Source organism: Anas platyrhynchos, chromosome 1 (assembly GCF_047663525.1).
Source record: "Anas platyrhynchos isolate ZD024472 breed Pekin duck chromosome 1, IASCAAS_PekinDuck_T2T, whole genome shotgun sequence".
Taxonomy (NCBI): Eukaryota; Metazoa; Chordata; class Aves; order Anseriformes; family Anatidae; genus Anas; species Anas platyrhynchos.
The window spans coordinates 29,640,018-29,655,767 of NC_092587.1; positions in this window are offsets into that span (position 1 = coordinate 29,640,018).

Below are 15,750 nucleotides of genomic sequence, written 5' to 3' on the forward strand. Positions count from 1 at the left end.
TGTACATGGCTGTTTTTATCACTTAATTAGTCTATTCCTTCTGTTTGAAAATGACCACATCCCAGACAGATTTTTTTTTTTTTTGAAAGACAAAAAATATGACAATAAAAATCTAGAAACTTCGATGTAGAGATCTCTTCAGTAAGTGTAACGTTTCCAGAGAGTTTACTTTTTCACTCTTTTATGCTATACATAAAGGAGATTAGTATTTTAATGGATCTCTAGCATTACTTAAAGTCTAGGAAATTTAGCTAACCAAAATCTGCCACAGAGAAACAGATGTGTACATGTATATACATACCATCCTTTCACTTGTATGGAACTTTACTTTCTGAAGCTTTGTATAAAAACTGGTTGTCATGGTCTCGGATGAGGTAGTGCTAATTTTCTTCATATAAGCTTCTTTGATTTATATGATGCTCTTTGTTGGATTTAGGATGAAAATAGTGTTAACACACAAAGTTTTAGTTGCAGCTGGGCAGTGCTTACACAGAGTCAAGGACTTTTATGTTTCTTGTGCTGCCCGGCCAGTGGGGTTGCACAAAAAGCTAGGCGGGAACACAGCCAGGACAGCTTACCCAGGCTGACCAGAGAGATATTCCATACCATATGACATCATGTTCAGAAATAAAAGCTGGGATAAAGAAGGAGGAAGGGTGGGGGGTGTTCAGCATGATGGTGTTTGTCAAGAAGTCATCACACGTGATGAGCCTTGCTTTCCTGGAAGTGGTTGAACACCTACCTGCCAATAGGAAGCAGCAAATAAATTCCTTGTTTTGTTTGCTCACTTGCATGGCTTTTACTTTATATAGGAACTGTCTTCATTTCGAGACATGAGTTCTTGCACTTTATCCTTTCTGATTCTCTCCACCATCCCACTGTAGGGGAAGTGAGCAAGTGGTGCTGAACTGCTTTCTGGGCTTAAAACAAAACACTGTCATTTGAATCTTACTCTTTAAACAGTACTGCCTGCAGTAACAGAACTGTTTCAGGTAAGACAGTGAAGAATGCCAGCTTTTCCAATATCAGTTTATGTATTAGCATTATGCATAACAAATGATTGATGGACTCTTTTATATTTCAAGAGAGATCTGCCATGTTTAAAGGAGAACCAAATGAAAAATGATGGTTAAAGCTCTGAAGTTAAGTTAAACTTTGCTAATATGTTTAATCTAAGTTTTGTTATTTTTGTTTGTTTTTAACTGAGGATACATAGAAAAATATGAATGCAGTCCTGAAAGGTGTTGTGTGAAATCTTTTCCAGTTAGTGTGCCCATTGATCTCAAGTTATATATCAAAATTAGATATTAAATTAGATAACAAAATTACTGGATAAAAACTCTTTAGGTGAAGAATCACAAAGTACTCAGGATTTATTATTATTATTATTTTTAAGTTACCTTGAAATTGCATAAATATTTCAAACCAAAAATAAACCAAATGCTGAGCACTGTTCATTTCCAAATTCACTCTAAGCATGCTTGTTTATTCCTTGACCAATTCCATTAGGGAAGTTTAATATATTGTTATTAAATGGTTAGTTATTATGGCTATTGTTAGTAGTCATCTTGATGAATAGTATAAAAATTTTTATACTATGTTTAAATTTTTCAGATAAAAAGAATCAGGACTCAGAGTCTGGACCGTCAAATGACTACAAGTCTGGTCAAGAAGAAAAATTCTGTTTAAGTACAATACTGCAGTTACACGTAGGCAGGTATGTGAAGTGGTGAAAAGAGTACTTAAAGCAGGGTGTGAGAGGATAGTTTTTCAAATTGCTGTCTTTTATCTTCAAAGATATCTGCTAGAAAGGGAAGGTGATGATGTCCACAGACAGTTCTGGCAGTGACCTAAGGAGGAGAAAAGGCAACAGAAAGAAATTGATGGAAAGAATCAGCATGATATGAAAGTACCTATTCAGAGCCAACATGCAAGCTTCTTGTATTTTTAGTATCATCTAGCAAAGCTTAGCAAAATAAAGATTCAGGATATAAAGGTGAAGCTAAAAATGATTGCGGAACTCATTGACATTTAAAGATATACAGGATATAAGGCTGCAGGAAAATATATGGAGCACAGGCTTTTGGACCTAGATATTGACCATGAAAGCATGGCAAAGGAAGAGGTAGTTCAAGAGCAAATTTCCTGGACTAAATTGGTAGGACTAAAAGGAAAGTAAATAAATAAATAAATAAATAAATCACAAAACCCTGGTGGAGAGAAGAGATAATGGAGACAATAAGAAATCAGATCATAAGGAGGAAAGATCAAAAGACAGAATCATTTACAGAGAGAATTTGAAAGACATGTGAGATAACTGAGATCCACACCAATAGGAAGCAGCACATATGTGTGACTACGAAGGAAGAAAATCAAGAGGCATATTGCCAAAGAAAATTTGGGGAACAGAAGGGTTTTGCTGTCTGTCAGGTGGTATATGAGAAGAGAACAGTTCAGTCAGAACAAAATGGCTCTCAGAGTGTATTTCCTCTGTCAAAAGTTTGGTTTAAATGCTAGAAGACAATACTAATGACATAACTTCACATCAGAATTAATGCTAATGGTATATTCCTATTGAAATGGGCAAAAAGAATGAAGTTTATATATTCATATACATATATACATATACATTCATATACATATATACATATATTCAAATTCATAGAGAAGTTTGGTAGAGTGGAGTATGCATAGAGGTCTGTACCATACATTTTTAGTTGTTCAGAGCAATGAATTCCAATTGTGCAAACACACAAATGTAAGCAGAAGTTCCACTTGTCATCCCTTTTATAGGGCTGTGAAGAGAGAGACAAATATTGTAGCACCTGGCTTTATGACTCGGTATTGTTCATAGATGAGAAGACTTATAAATTACGAAATGATGTTAAATTGAATAAAATCATATAGAATATGTTGCTGATTTCCATGGACTGTCAGGTTCTTTTACTCTCTTTGTACTTTTTGTAACCTTTAAGTATTTTCTGCTGTTGGAGGTAACACAATAAAGTAATGAGCTACAGATCCAATCCAGCATGGCAAATAGCCATATTTCTAATATAAAACTTATTGGATCTTTTTGCTAAGGAAAGTAACAGATTTATTCAAGTTGCCACATAAAACAAAAGAGGGGATAATGTATTTTCTCCTTTGAAATGTTTTCTACAAAAAAGGCCCATAACAAATGTTTGCAAGCTGAAAGAAACACACCTCATCTTTCATTTTCAGATTTAACAGCCTTATATAGTTCAATCCATCCAGATGATTGAACCAATAAAGAAACAATACATTTAACAAAACATATTTCTGTTAAAACGCAAGTGCTTTGGTGTTTTCTATTATCACTGTGACACTGCAGTAAGACTAATGTTTCTAAAACTATTTCCCCTAAAATAATAAAACGCAAAAGTCACAGTTCTTGTGTGGACTATATGTAATATTAAAATAGACTGTAAATACCCCTTAAATACCCCAGCCTATATTCATAATCTTTTGATGTTGATTTGTCTAAATTCTATTTTTCCTTAGACAGAAATTAAGATATTCTATGAATTTTCCAGTCTGCTGTTTGGAAGGGTCATCGAGGTAAAAACTCATTGTGCTTTTAATATTAATATATTATTTAACATCACTTCTGTTAGAGCAGCTTATACAGAGAAAGGTATTCAAAAGGTGAAGGTGACAAGTCATCTAATGACATACTTTAGAAGTAAGAGAGAGAAAGGTCTTCAGTGGCTGGCTACACGAACCTTACTTCAATATTCAGAGCCCTGAATGGCCTTATTTCTGTTGTCTGTAAGAAAAATTCAGCAAAAGTAACAAACCAATAAGAAAACTGTCCTCTGTGACTAATCTTCTTTGAGTTAAAACATGTTGATTTAAACCTTTGTGGTGCAGTATTTGTTCACAGGTCAAAACCTGGTATGAGTACCTGAACAATTTAGCTACAGAATTCATACATAACTTCCATTAGCCATCAGACTAGGAGAGCAATCCCATCCACTCTATAGAGAAGACAAAAATAAAACAGTTCCTAGCAACTTTCAAATCAGACAGCTAGTCTCTTCAGTCCTTCTTTGAAGAGGAAACATCCTCTAGGTAATAAGCTACTTGCTGCATGAATTCTCTTTTCTGACATGGAAGCCTTTTACATCTGCCAGCTGGAAAACAGGCCCCCATGTGGTTTCTTATCTCTGGCACCTATTTGTCTTGGTAAACAGGGCCAGCTGCCCGTTTGGGTCTTTGAAGGACTACCTGGCCTCTTATAGCCTTCCCCATCTAAATCACCCCAATGGGTTACAGATGTTTTAGCATAAGATTCACCCCGTGCAGAGACTACACTGTACTTGCACAGTTCTTTCCATAGCACTCCTTCATGTAGAGAATAGCAAGGAGATTAACTGTAAACTTTCAAACCAGTAGACATCCAACTTATTAGAAAAAAAAAAAAAAAGTTAAAACATGACATCTGGTCTAAGTCAAAGCAAAATCTGAGCTGCATAAAAATAACTTTAAAATCATCTCCTGCTACTTCTGACACCTCTTGAGAGGATGAGTACAGAATTAGACCTCCATGTTATTTATATAACACTCTGAAGCATGCTGGATGCTTTGTAGATCAAATGCAATGACACTTTCTCTGACTTTAGGAGATTGTCTAATTTTAAACTCACTGCAAGTTATGAGAACTGAATGTGGGGAGAAGGAGTGAGAGAGAAAAATGTTACACTAATATTATGCTATATATATAAAAAAAATCATGGATTATAATTTTCTCGTGAGCAGATTTTTTACAGCTTTTGTCATAGTTCATTTTCCATATACCTTTCTCTGGGTTGAAGGTTAAAAATGTACACTCTATATGATCTTTATCTGTGTTTTTGTGGCATCCTGAATTGCTATTTCTTTCCATTTTGGGCTGTTACCCAAGGCAACAACCTATTGATCACTACCTATATAACTTCACAAAACCAGTCCACTTGGAAAAACTATCTGAGGTATCTATATAGAGACTTAATAAAGAAGAAATATTCTATACAGGGAAAAAATATTCACTGTTTATCTTAACAAATGGCAAAACCAGCTAAATAGTAGTCATACTGGAGTAATGTACAAAATCATGCAGAAAAATCTATATTGTCTTTTATGTAATTAATTTACAGTTGCTGAATTGATGCTAGATCATGTCACTGGACAGTTCTTATCTTCTGTAGAGAAGGAGGTGTGATCTTGATGGTTAGCTTGCTTGCTCTCCCTCTCATTGTCAGAGATTTGGCTAGTTCACTGTGTCTCAGTGTCTGATTAGTAGTATTCTTCAGGGTTTGAGTTTTAATTTCTTCATGCCAATCAGGTGTAAGTCTTATGTTTCATGGATTAGAGGTATGCTTTAATTGCTGGTGTAAGCATTATTTCTAATTCATGATGTAGGGTTTTTAACATTGCATAAAGTTATGAATTATAATATGGAGCAATAGGTACCGCATTGAAGTAATTATTTGAAACAATGAAAGTACGTACTTTCTATTGAGCATTTTTTCTACTATTATGTTATACTACTGTGCAGGGATTGGTACTCACTCCAGCTTGTAATCTCCACTCAACACATGCACAGTCAGCATGCACCTACTCACTATTGATTTAACTCATATTAGAGCTCACAGCTTTTAAAGTCATATCTGTGTTGATCCATTTACCTGCTCAGTTGCTCTTACTCCTCTTTTGACTCCTGGCTAGTAAGAATTCATTCCAGCAAATGCTTTTTAATATAAATGGTTCTTACTGTGTTCACTAACTGATCACTAAAAGATCACTTATAGATGATCCTCCTCTGCTAACCACCTCTGTAACACCTGTATGAGATACCTCTTATTGCTGTAGAACCCCACAGAGATCACCTCTAATTCTACCTGAAAATATCTCATATTTCTACCTCTTCTTACTTTAGATAGCACTATGTCACATGAGCAGGGGCAGAGCATTTCAAAGCTAATATTGAAATGTCTGCCAATAAGAAGGATATTTTTAGGCCTGGTAGATGCTATACTCTGGTAGATGCCCACCCCTGTGGATGCTGTCCACTCTGACAAGCCAGGTGGCCATTACTGCCAACTGAGTCAAGTTACCAGCAGGAGTAAAGGTGTAGCAGTGCATTAATTTATTAGGTATATTCTTTGTTGTGAACGGCAGTGTGAGTCATGAGCCAGTGTTTCAAGTATTACATGTAATATGTGACAGTTCATATGTCTGTAGTGTTACTGAACACATCTATGTCAAGTTTTGGAAAGACTGGATAGCCAAAAGATTGAAAATATATGCATGATATACCAATCTGTAATACCAATTTTATATCCAACACACAATTTTTATCTTCTGCATAGATGGAGAACAGTTGATTGCAATTGACTGAGGTTGATTGAAGAAAGATGTGATACCTATAAAAGAGAAACTTTGAAAACTTTCTTTGTGAAATCGGTTTTTCAGACTGTGATTCTCAATCATCTTTTCCTTATTGTTTCCCCATGGAATGCATAACTAAGTTCAAAATCTCTTGTAATTTAGTGTGCTCAATCTGACCAGAAGCTTCTTCAAGAATCAAGCATGTCTGAGAAAGTTATAAAGATTCTGTAATAAATATACTAATAATTACATACTATGGACTTTTTTCTTACCAAAAGACCTGGATACGTGCCCCCTGAAGAACAATAAGAAAAGAAAAAAAAAAGTCCTGTTCATGTCTTTACGTATACTCTTAAAGTACAGTCAAGAAATATTGTCACTTCTTACTTTTGAACATAAAAAAAACCTTTTTTTTTTTTTTTCTCCCTCTTCCTCTCATGGAAGGCTTTCCAAGTCTTTCATAAAGTACTGAATATGAAAATACTTCAATCTAGGAGTTCTATAGCTGTGTCTCCTTGGATTTTTAGTTTGATGTCTCATGCTTTAGTTTCCATTATATTCCCTTAGTCAGACTAATACAGTCAACAGTCAGACTGTAATGCTATGCTGTGTTTTCTGTTCATGGAGTGATGGAGTGTAACATGAACAAAGTCTTTACCTATATCACTCATCACTTGTTGAAGCAATCAGCTCTGGTGATGGTGCATTCCACAGGGGAGCTGGGATCATGGTGTACATGGAGGTTACTTGAGCCATGGAAACCCCAGGGGAGTGCAGAGAGCTGCCAGGAGCTAGCAGCTTTCATGAGAGGAGCTACAGAGCAGGGTCATGAGCAATAGTAGCAACCCCACACTACACAAGGCAACCCTTGGGAGTGCAAATGATCAGGGCAAGGCACAGCAGTTTGCTCAGGAAGGGCTTGCAGGCTACTCTGCCACTTCAAAGAGCAGTTGTAACCTGCTCACAAGGGTTCCAGTAAAGGAGCAGAAAACTATGTCCTTTGTATTCACTTTTATCTCTTCATCCACAGGAACTGAGACAGATGCCCAGGAACATGGCAGCAATCCAGGTCTCAAGCTGCAGCCTCTGCCTGAGTTTTCAGTGTCTGATGGCAGCACTGAATACGCCTGTGGGAGATGTTTCCAGGTAGAAAAACTACTTCAGCATGGTAACAGAGCTTTGGGTGGAGGTGGGCAGGCTGAGGAGCATCAGACAATCTGAGAACAAGATTAGTGGAATCATATTATGCCACCCCTGAGACAGATGCATCAGCCTGCCAAAATGCAAGAAATGAAAGATCCCCTACCTAGGTGAAGGCAGTGACTTAAGAGGCAGAGGAATATGGAAGCAGGTTTCTACTTCGACTGGCAGGCAAACCTACCTATTAGTCATTAGAAGGGTTTTTTTGTTTTTTTTTTTTTTTTTTTTTTTTTACACAGAGTTTGCAGCATTATGCAGAACATGGTAACTTTAATTGAACTTTTTGCAAATGTCACTGTTTTCTAAGGACATGCCATGAGATAAAGGTGAATGCATGATAGATGAGCAGATATAAAGGTATTAATTTCCCGTCAAAGTGCACTAAGAAGTCCATATAAGTCTCTTCTACCCATTCACCACTTTTGTCTGAACTTACTACATTGATAGTTTAAAGATCCTTATCCAAAATTCAACTGTCTCTTTCACCTCTTCTTTTCCATTTCCTTCTGTTTCTCATTTTGATTTTCACTTTGTTACAAAAAGACAGGTACCAGCCTTTTGAAATAAGATCTTGACATCATGAGTCAAAGATATTCAAAAATTAAACATATTAATTTGGAAATTGGGAAAAAAACAAAACAAAAACAAAAACAACAAACAACAGCAACAACAAAAAAATTCATCTTTTAGAAAGATGATAATTTATACTATTTTTTTTGCAGACAGTGAGAAAACACAAACATCCATTTTGTATGAACTTAAAAATCTCACATGGAACTCCAAGCATTTTCCTCAAAAAAAAGGCTAGAAAAATTTAAACTCTAGGCAACGTCAACTTAGTAGTTGATAACAATAGATTTTTTTAGGCATTGTGGCACAATAAAGGTTAGCCTATTCTTAAATTGAATCAAATACTTTAGGAAAAAAAATATATTGGCTTATTTTTCTATAGGAAATAGTAAATTTTTTTTTCCTCACTGAGAAAGTTTTGCTAAATACACCTAAACATAGGACCTAACAGAAAATATATTTCTTTCTATATCTCCTCAAAGATAATAATCTTATTTGAATGTATTTGATATTTAAAATTACTCACCATGAGAAATCCAATTTCTTATCTTTATTGTTGTAACCTTTATTTCAATAGTCCCATAAGGGAAAAATTCTTAGAAACAAAACAAACAAACAAAAACCCTCTTACTGCTCTTCTTTGACTCTTCTACTGGAAAAATATCAATTTGGTTGAAATGAAACTTTCATCAGAAATCAGGATCACCTGTATGAGGAGCAGGAGTAATCTGCCCCACGTGTTACAGCAATGTTAATATGTCACATTGTGTTTCAGTTTCCTAAGGTAAATCAAGTTTTCCAAGAAAGTGTAGGTTTTCATCCTATCACACAATAAGCATAAAATTTGAATGAGAAAATGTATTGACTTTTCCATTTTCTCCATGCTAGCAAATTTAGGGCACCAGACTGCGAGAAGCTATAAAAGCAAACAATGAAAGTCAGCCAATCTTATAGAGCTCTCAGCCAAACATTACTCTTCCGTGACAACAGCAAAATAAGATTCTGTTCAAAGTCATTTAAACTTCAGCTTTAGTTAAATAAGAAGGTAAGCATTAGTCTGTTTTCTGGTGTGGTAAAGTGAGACAAGAAGGAGAAATCAGGTGACTTATCGAGGCTAAGAAAAGATATTGAAATCAGATGATTTTACCAAGATTAAAATGAGAATGTGTAGTAAACAAGGCATTAAGCCTATAACTTTTAACAAACAAATCAATGACCTAAGCATAATGGTATCTATCCTTTATACATGAGTAAGTTACCAAAAGTGTTTTCTAGCCAAAGTTCAAACTGCTTTAGTTGGACAAAACCTTGTTTTTGATGTGTCTCTTTCTGATTCAATGAACATAAATTATGGTACGTGTATTTTCCGTTTTGAAATTCCCATCTATGTTTTTTTTTTTTTTTTAATTTATTTTATTACATATTTGCAGAAAATCCTTTTGTTTTTGTTTCAGCTGACACTTCTAATAGTGTATTCAGCGGATAAAATATCTGTAAAAAATTGAACAAAAGATTAGAACCCATCTTAAACAAATTCATTTGAACCTGGTAGAATTCCCTCTCTGAATACTTGATTTGAGTGAAATCTGAATTGAAACATTTCAGGTTGAAAGTAAATGCATTTACTTTCAGAACATATTAGTGGTAGAAAGGAATATCAGATTTTATGGGTTAGTTTCACATACATAAGCATTTCTGGAAATATGCTTGATCTATTGTTGCAGGAAGAATGGCCGAAAACATGACAGACACTAGTATGGTCAGATCATGCTCTCCCTTATTACACGAATAGCCTGACTTTTATAGCAAACTTAACAGGGGCTGATAGTGTCTCACACAAGATTATTGGTCAAAAACACTCAGACAAACAACTGCAAGAAAATAACCCCACCTACAAGAAAACAACCCCCTTGGGATTAGCAGTCACGTAGATCCCATCCTTGAAGCCAGCTGCTGGCAACAATATTTTTCTAAATTCCTCAGTTGGGCGATGTGGGAACACTGTCATGGGAACTTCTCATAGTCGTCCTGGTAGCTTGGTTTGCTCAGCTGCAACAAGCCATGGGATCTTTGCTGTTTCAAAAATCCCTCAACAATCTATTCACATAATTTTAGGTAAAAAATAAAGGACCATCATGATTTCCAATTTCTAAAAACAGAAATTCCAACTTATATATGCTAAAGCATAGCCAAGCCCATGTGACAATAATGTATGCGGATTGCTAGTTAAACTGTCTTTTGTCCATGGCGTAATTTCTATTCTGAGTACAGAATATGTATCCTGTAAATTTGCCCATTTTCTCATGGGTGCACATTGTAACAAGCATGGCAATTCAGTGGTTAAATATAAGTCAAATGAAAGTTTTTAACTGGATACACATTGGGAAAAGAAAGCAAAACTCACTATTTCTAGCTCTTCAGGGTAGCTAGGAACAAGATTCAATGTTTGATGGAAAGTCCTATAAATCTTAATTGGAAGAGACTTTAAGGCTGCACAAATTTAAATAAGTTCCTATGTACACGTATCTTTCTTTACAGGTAACAAAGATTAGAATTCACAAGCACATAGAATCCAGCACTTAGACTGAAAGAAACCAGACATTAATAGTAGCTATTTAGAATGAGGCTATCTGAAATCTTGTATAGATATGGTACTACACAGGGAGGAAAGGGGTAATCTTCATTCCTACTGAGGAAGATATTTAAAAGCTGTGGTCTGATGCTTTATAGTCATCCCTTCATTTATGTCTCATGGTTCCATATAAGCCCTGATAATTTAATTTCCTTACTTCATACATTTATAAACCCTAACACAGAATTTAAAGGGGTTTTCTATTTATAATATTATATGCTTGGCAAAGATTTTAAGTAATAGTCTTGTTGAAACAGAATCACTATGCAGAACTGTTTTAGCCTAATATACTTCTAAGGCTCTTCACAATGAATTAGTGGGAAGTGTTATTCAGAAAAATGTTCTTCTGAGGTTTGCCAAATGTGATTTTTAAATTTCAAAGTGTGTGGGCTTTATTTGTCTCTGCCTATATCTCTCATCACGTGCCACTTGATAACATTATCACTGCTTTTTGCTTTTGAACAACATCTTGATGTCATGAAACTTCTGATGAGAAAAATAGAATGAGACCTTTAAGTATTCAAAATATTATCCAAGCCTGAACTTATCTAGGACACCAAGAACTAGTTAAATTCCTGTAATTTGGCATTTTAAATTACTGCAAATGGGTAGAAACCTTTAGCTGAATGATGAGGTATATAACAATGTCTTCTCTTTCAGTAACTGCAGTTTATATCAACAAGATTTTAATGAGCTGATAAACTTGTTCTCCACACTATCCAACAAATGATACTATATTTATAAGTCCATAAACTAGTATCTCCATTAAGAAATAAATCATTCAATCTATTATATACTGAATATCTTTTACATACATTGCATGTTAGTAAGACCAAATACAGAAGATTCAGTTAAACAGCGATAAAGCTACCACTGAGGCAAAGCTATACAGTTTTTCTTCACTTACACATCTTCTTAAAGACACAAGAGAATAATATTGAGACAGTAATTTGGTTCATTTTGTAATGGAAGTAAAAGATTGCAAGAAAAATGTAAATCAAAATTAAAGACAATACCAGGCATACATACCAACAGTAAAGGACAACAGGATCAGAACTTTTCTCATTCAGCCTTATACTCTGTGGCAAGGTCTCCCATATGTTGTCCCTGGACTGGTTATTTTTTCCTTTGAAACACTCCTCAGTGCTACCCCACTGACACACAACATGTTCACATCTCCATTGTAGCTCATAGCTGAGCAGGCTTTTCAGTGTACAGTTTCTGAAGACTTTGAAAGTGTGAAATGGCTGTTTAGCAAGAAATGAGTGTTGTGCCAAGAGCCTGAAGCATCACCTCTGAAAATACAGGTTGCTTCAGTGATCACATCCAGAGTCCCAGAGGCTTTGTCTATGTTACTATGTAGAGCAGCGCTAAGGGTAGCCTGAAGGCCTGCAGAGCTGCCCATCTACCTTGCTTGTTTACTGAATCACCCCAAAGGCTAGCTCTGGGGCAGTCCTGCTGGTATTCTTGGATAGAAATGGGGATTTGGGATATAATCAATCCTTAAGCACCAACATTTTTGTGCAGCCTCCAGCTATTTGCCATTTCAGTGACATCAAGTAGGGTAAAAAAAAAAAAAAGAAAGAAAAAGTCTGGAGATTATTTCTTGTGGGTGCCCTCAGGTCCTTCCTGAGAGAACCCTAAATGTTTGCTGACTTGAGGGCAGAAGGGATTTCTAGCAGCCTGAATTTAGGCTGCAGACGAAAGATTTAATGGATGCCAAATGCCTAGGGCATCACCCATTCACAGAAAATCCAAAGTCTTCACATTAATTACAGTTTTGAGGTATCCACAGAGTAGATTCTTCTGAAGTAGTGAAATATTTCACTGTTTTTTTAAAACTTTTTTTTTTTTTGAAAAGCAGGACCATGTGATCTAAGGATCGAATTCTTCTCAATCCATTAAATTGGCATGTATTTTTGGGCTGTTTACGTTAACATATGTACTATAGTTTTATAGTACATGAGTTATCTTAAACCTTTAATAACTATCGAAACACGACGAAGTTAGTCCAAGCCAATACCTTCCTTTACAAGTAAGTTAAATAGAAGCATACATGGATGACTACTGCAGTTCATGCAATTCATTAAAATGCAGTAATGTGTTTGAATTGTTTACTCACAATCAAAGTTATCAGAGAAGCCAGCATATTCACAGCAGCTGTATTCCAGTTTTCTTTGTTTTTGGTTTGGTTTGGTTTGGTTTGCCTCTCTCTAACATGAAGTGATGTGCCCGTAGCCACTTTTCATCCTGTCTCCTCTGTATATTTTCTCACAAGAGAAAAGCCAACTGGATTACAATGCCTCTGGAACGTAGGCAGGGCCAGAGATGCACATGAGTTTGAAACAAGAAAACACAGAGCTGGAAATGCAGTCTGTGTTGTTACACTGCTTAAGACAACAGCTAATTTGAAAAGAAAAAATACATGAAGTTGACTATTGCATTCATTTTCTTCTTCCGTTCCCTTTTTTTTTTTCCCCATGATAACTATCATGGAAGAAGAGGGCTGTGAATTCAAATGACATAATTTCAAAAGATAGGCTGCAGGTTGAACCTTTTGGAAAACAATACCAAAAAGCCAGAACTCAAAACAATCATTCATTCAGAACAAGAAGAAAACTTGTTATTTAGTCAAAGGTGATTCTGGAGCACAGATCTCTGCCAGTGAGAACATTCTGTGGTGTGTTTGTGGTATGAGACCATAACAGGTTGCTTTGTTAGTTTTTTCTCAGAGTTCATCACACTTGAAATTCACACTGTTCCACATTAGTTCATGTTTATCAACCCCATTGGATTTTTTGTTTGTTTGTTTGTTTGTTTCAGGTGTAAATGACAGCGGATAAATAAACAAGACACAGTATTTAAGGAAATGTTGAACTTTTCCTTCCTGGACCACAAAAGCCTGCCTCAAAACACTGTATCTTGAAAAAAAAAAAAAAAAAAAAAGAGTGTGATAAAATACACCTATATTTCAATTATTTTAAAACATAGTGATCCCAGTATAAGACATACTCCCAAAAGCTTTAGCCTGGAAACTCTTCAGATCAGTTATTTTTTAATGAGTCTTATATTTTAATGTGTGTTAAGAAATGGAGATATTCAAAGGACTGAGGCACTAAACAGTTTTTCCAGTACTCAAAAAATACTAGAAACAAGATTAATTAAAGAATGGGGATAGACTGGATAGTCAAGAAAGTCAAATCTAAGGAATTTCAATGTATGATTAACTTGAAACTCTGTCAAAAATTATTTAGAGACTAAAATTATTATCCATTGTGCCAGGTCAGGCAGATTTAAATATCATCCAAATATTTGCTGTCCATTTTGTAAGAAATACAGGTCTAGTTAGTAAAAGCTACAACTGTGATAAGGAATCTGAGCTAGCACAAAATGGCACCTGGCTTAAATTTGCATTAGATGAAATTAGGAGAGCATATGTATTTAAAGCATTTATTGAAAGATCTAAAACTGTAGGTGTTACAAAGGAGATATTCATAAGTACTTCCAGATAAGTGCCCTTTGCCATATTCAATTAATTATTTTGTAAATAATCTAGACAATGATCTTTAAATCATTGTGGTCAAATGTATAGATAAAAGATTGAAGGTTCAACAAATAATGACGTGCAACACAACTACAAATGTACTTAAAGCTTCTGAAGAAATGTTTAGTTCCCTTTCCGCTAAAGTGTCCTGTTAGGTTGCACCTGGAAGCAAATAACAGAGTCTTTATTTTCTCAACTACATGTTTTGCAAAGGAATGAGTCAAAAAAGATTTAGGGATTATTCCAGTTAATTGCCTCATTATGTAATCTTAGTGCAATATTTGGCAGAAATACTATGAAAGTGATATTTATTTTGCTCTAGAAACAGTGTCAATAAGTCATCTTGTAGAATCCTATGTACTTTTATGGTATTCACTCCTCAAAAAAATATTAGATATTAGATCCAGAGACCTGCAAATAAGACTTCTGCTGCAGAGCTTAATAAGATCCTTCCACTATTTAAGAGAAAGAGCATTGAAGAAGTTGACTGGGTCAAAGATTGTGTGTGGTTAAACATGGAGCAGCAACTGAAGTGGAAAGAGAAACTCTTTGTGACATCATTACAGAGATAAACAAAAATATCTGTAGCTGGAATGGGATAATTGAAAAATTGCCTTTGAAATAGGACAAAAATTCCTAGTACTGGAGATAATTCAGGCTGACATAGTTTGTCAGTGAATATTGTAGCTTGGAAACTTTAAGGCAAGATGCATATGTATTGTTAAAGATATCCTTTTAACTCAGATTTGAGAGGAATTCTTCAGCCCACAAGAGACAAGAAAAACAAGCATAGCTCCAGTACTCTTATGAGCTCTTGGCTGGGAATGTGAGCATCTGTTCTTCCTGTCTCCTCTGCCTCAGTTCATTTTCATTCTGAGGGAATTCTCCAATTCTGTCACTATACTTATGGCAAATGGCTTTAATCAAATCTTTTGCTTTGTGTCTTCTCGTCTTCTCTGGTTGCATAATTTGGCTTCTGAATTTATGACATTTAGTTTTGTTTTGTTTTTTATTTGGGTGGGGAGTGAAGGGGAGGGGAGCATGAGGTGCAGATGATCATATGGTTGAAGGTGTCCTGATTGCAAATGACCAGTCAAATCTCTATTTGACTCATTTAATTGCCTATTTGATGGCCTCAGTAATCACACCTGTCTGCTTTCACAAGCAGTGGCTAGGTCCAAGAAGATACTAGTTCTATTTAATTTCTGTGTAATTTTTTATTTATTTTTTTTGTGATCATCACTTCAATGACAAAGTAACTGCCCAGATGGTGTTAGATGGATCTGTTCTCATCACCTTTTTGTCTTGTTCATATCAGAGTCCAGACACTGGAAAATGGCCTGTGAATTTCATGTCACTTTCTGGGGCAAAAGGAGTCATATAGCTATGTTTTATACAGCTATTTATATGG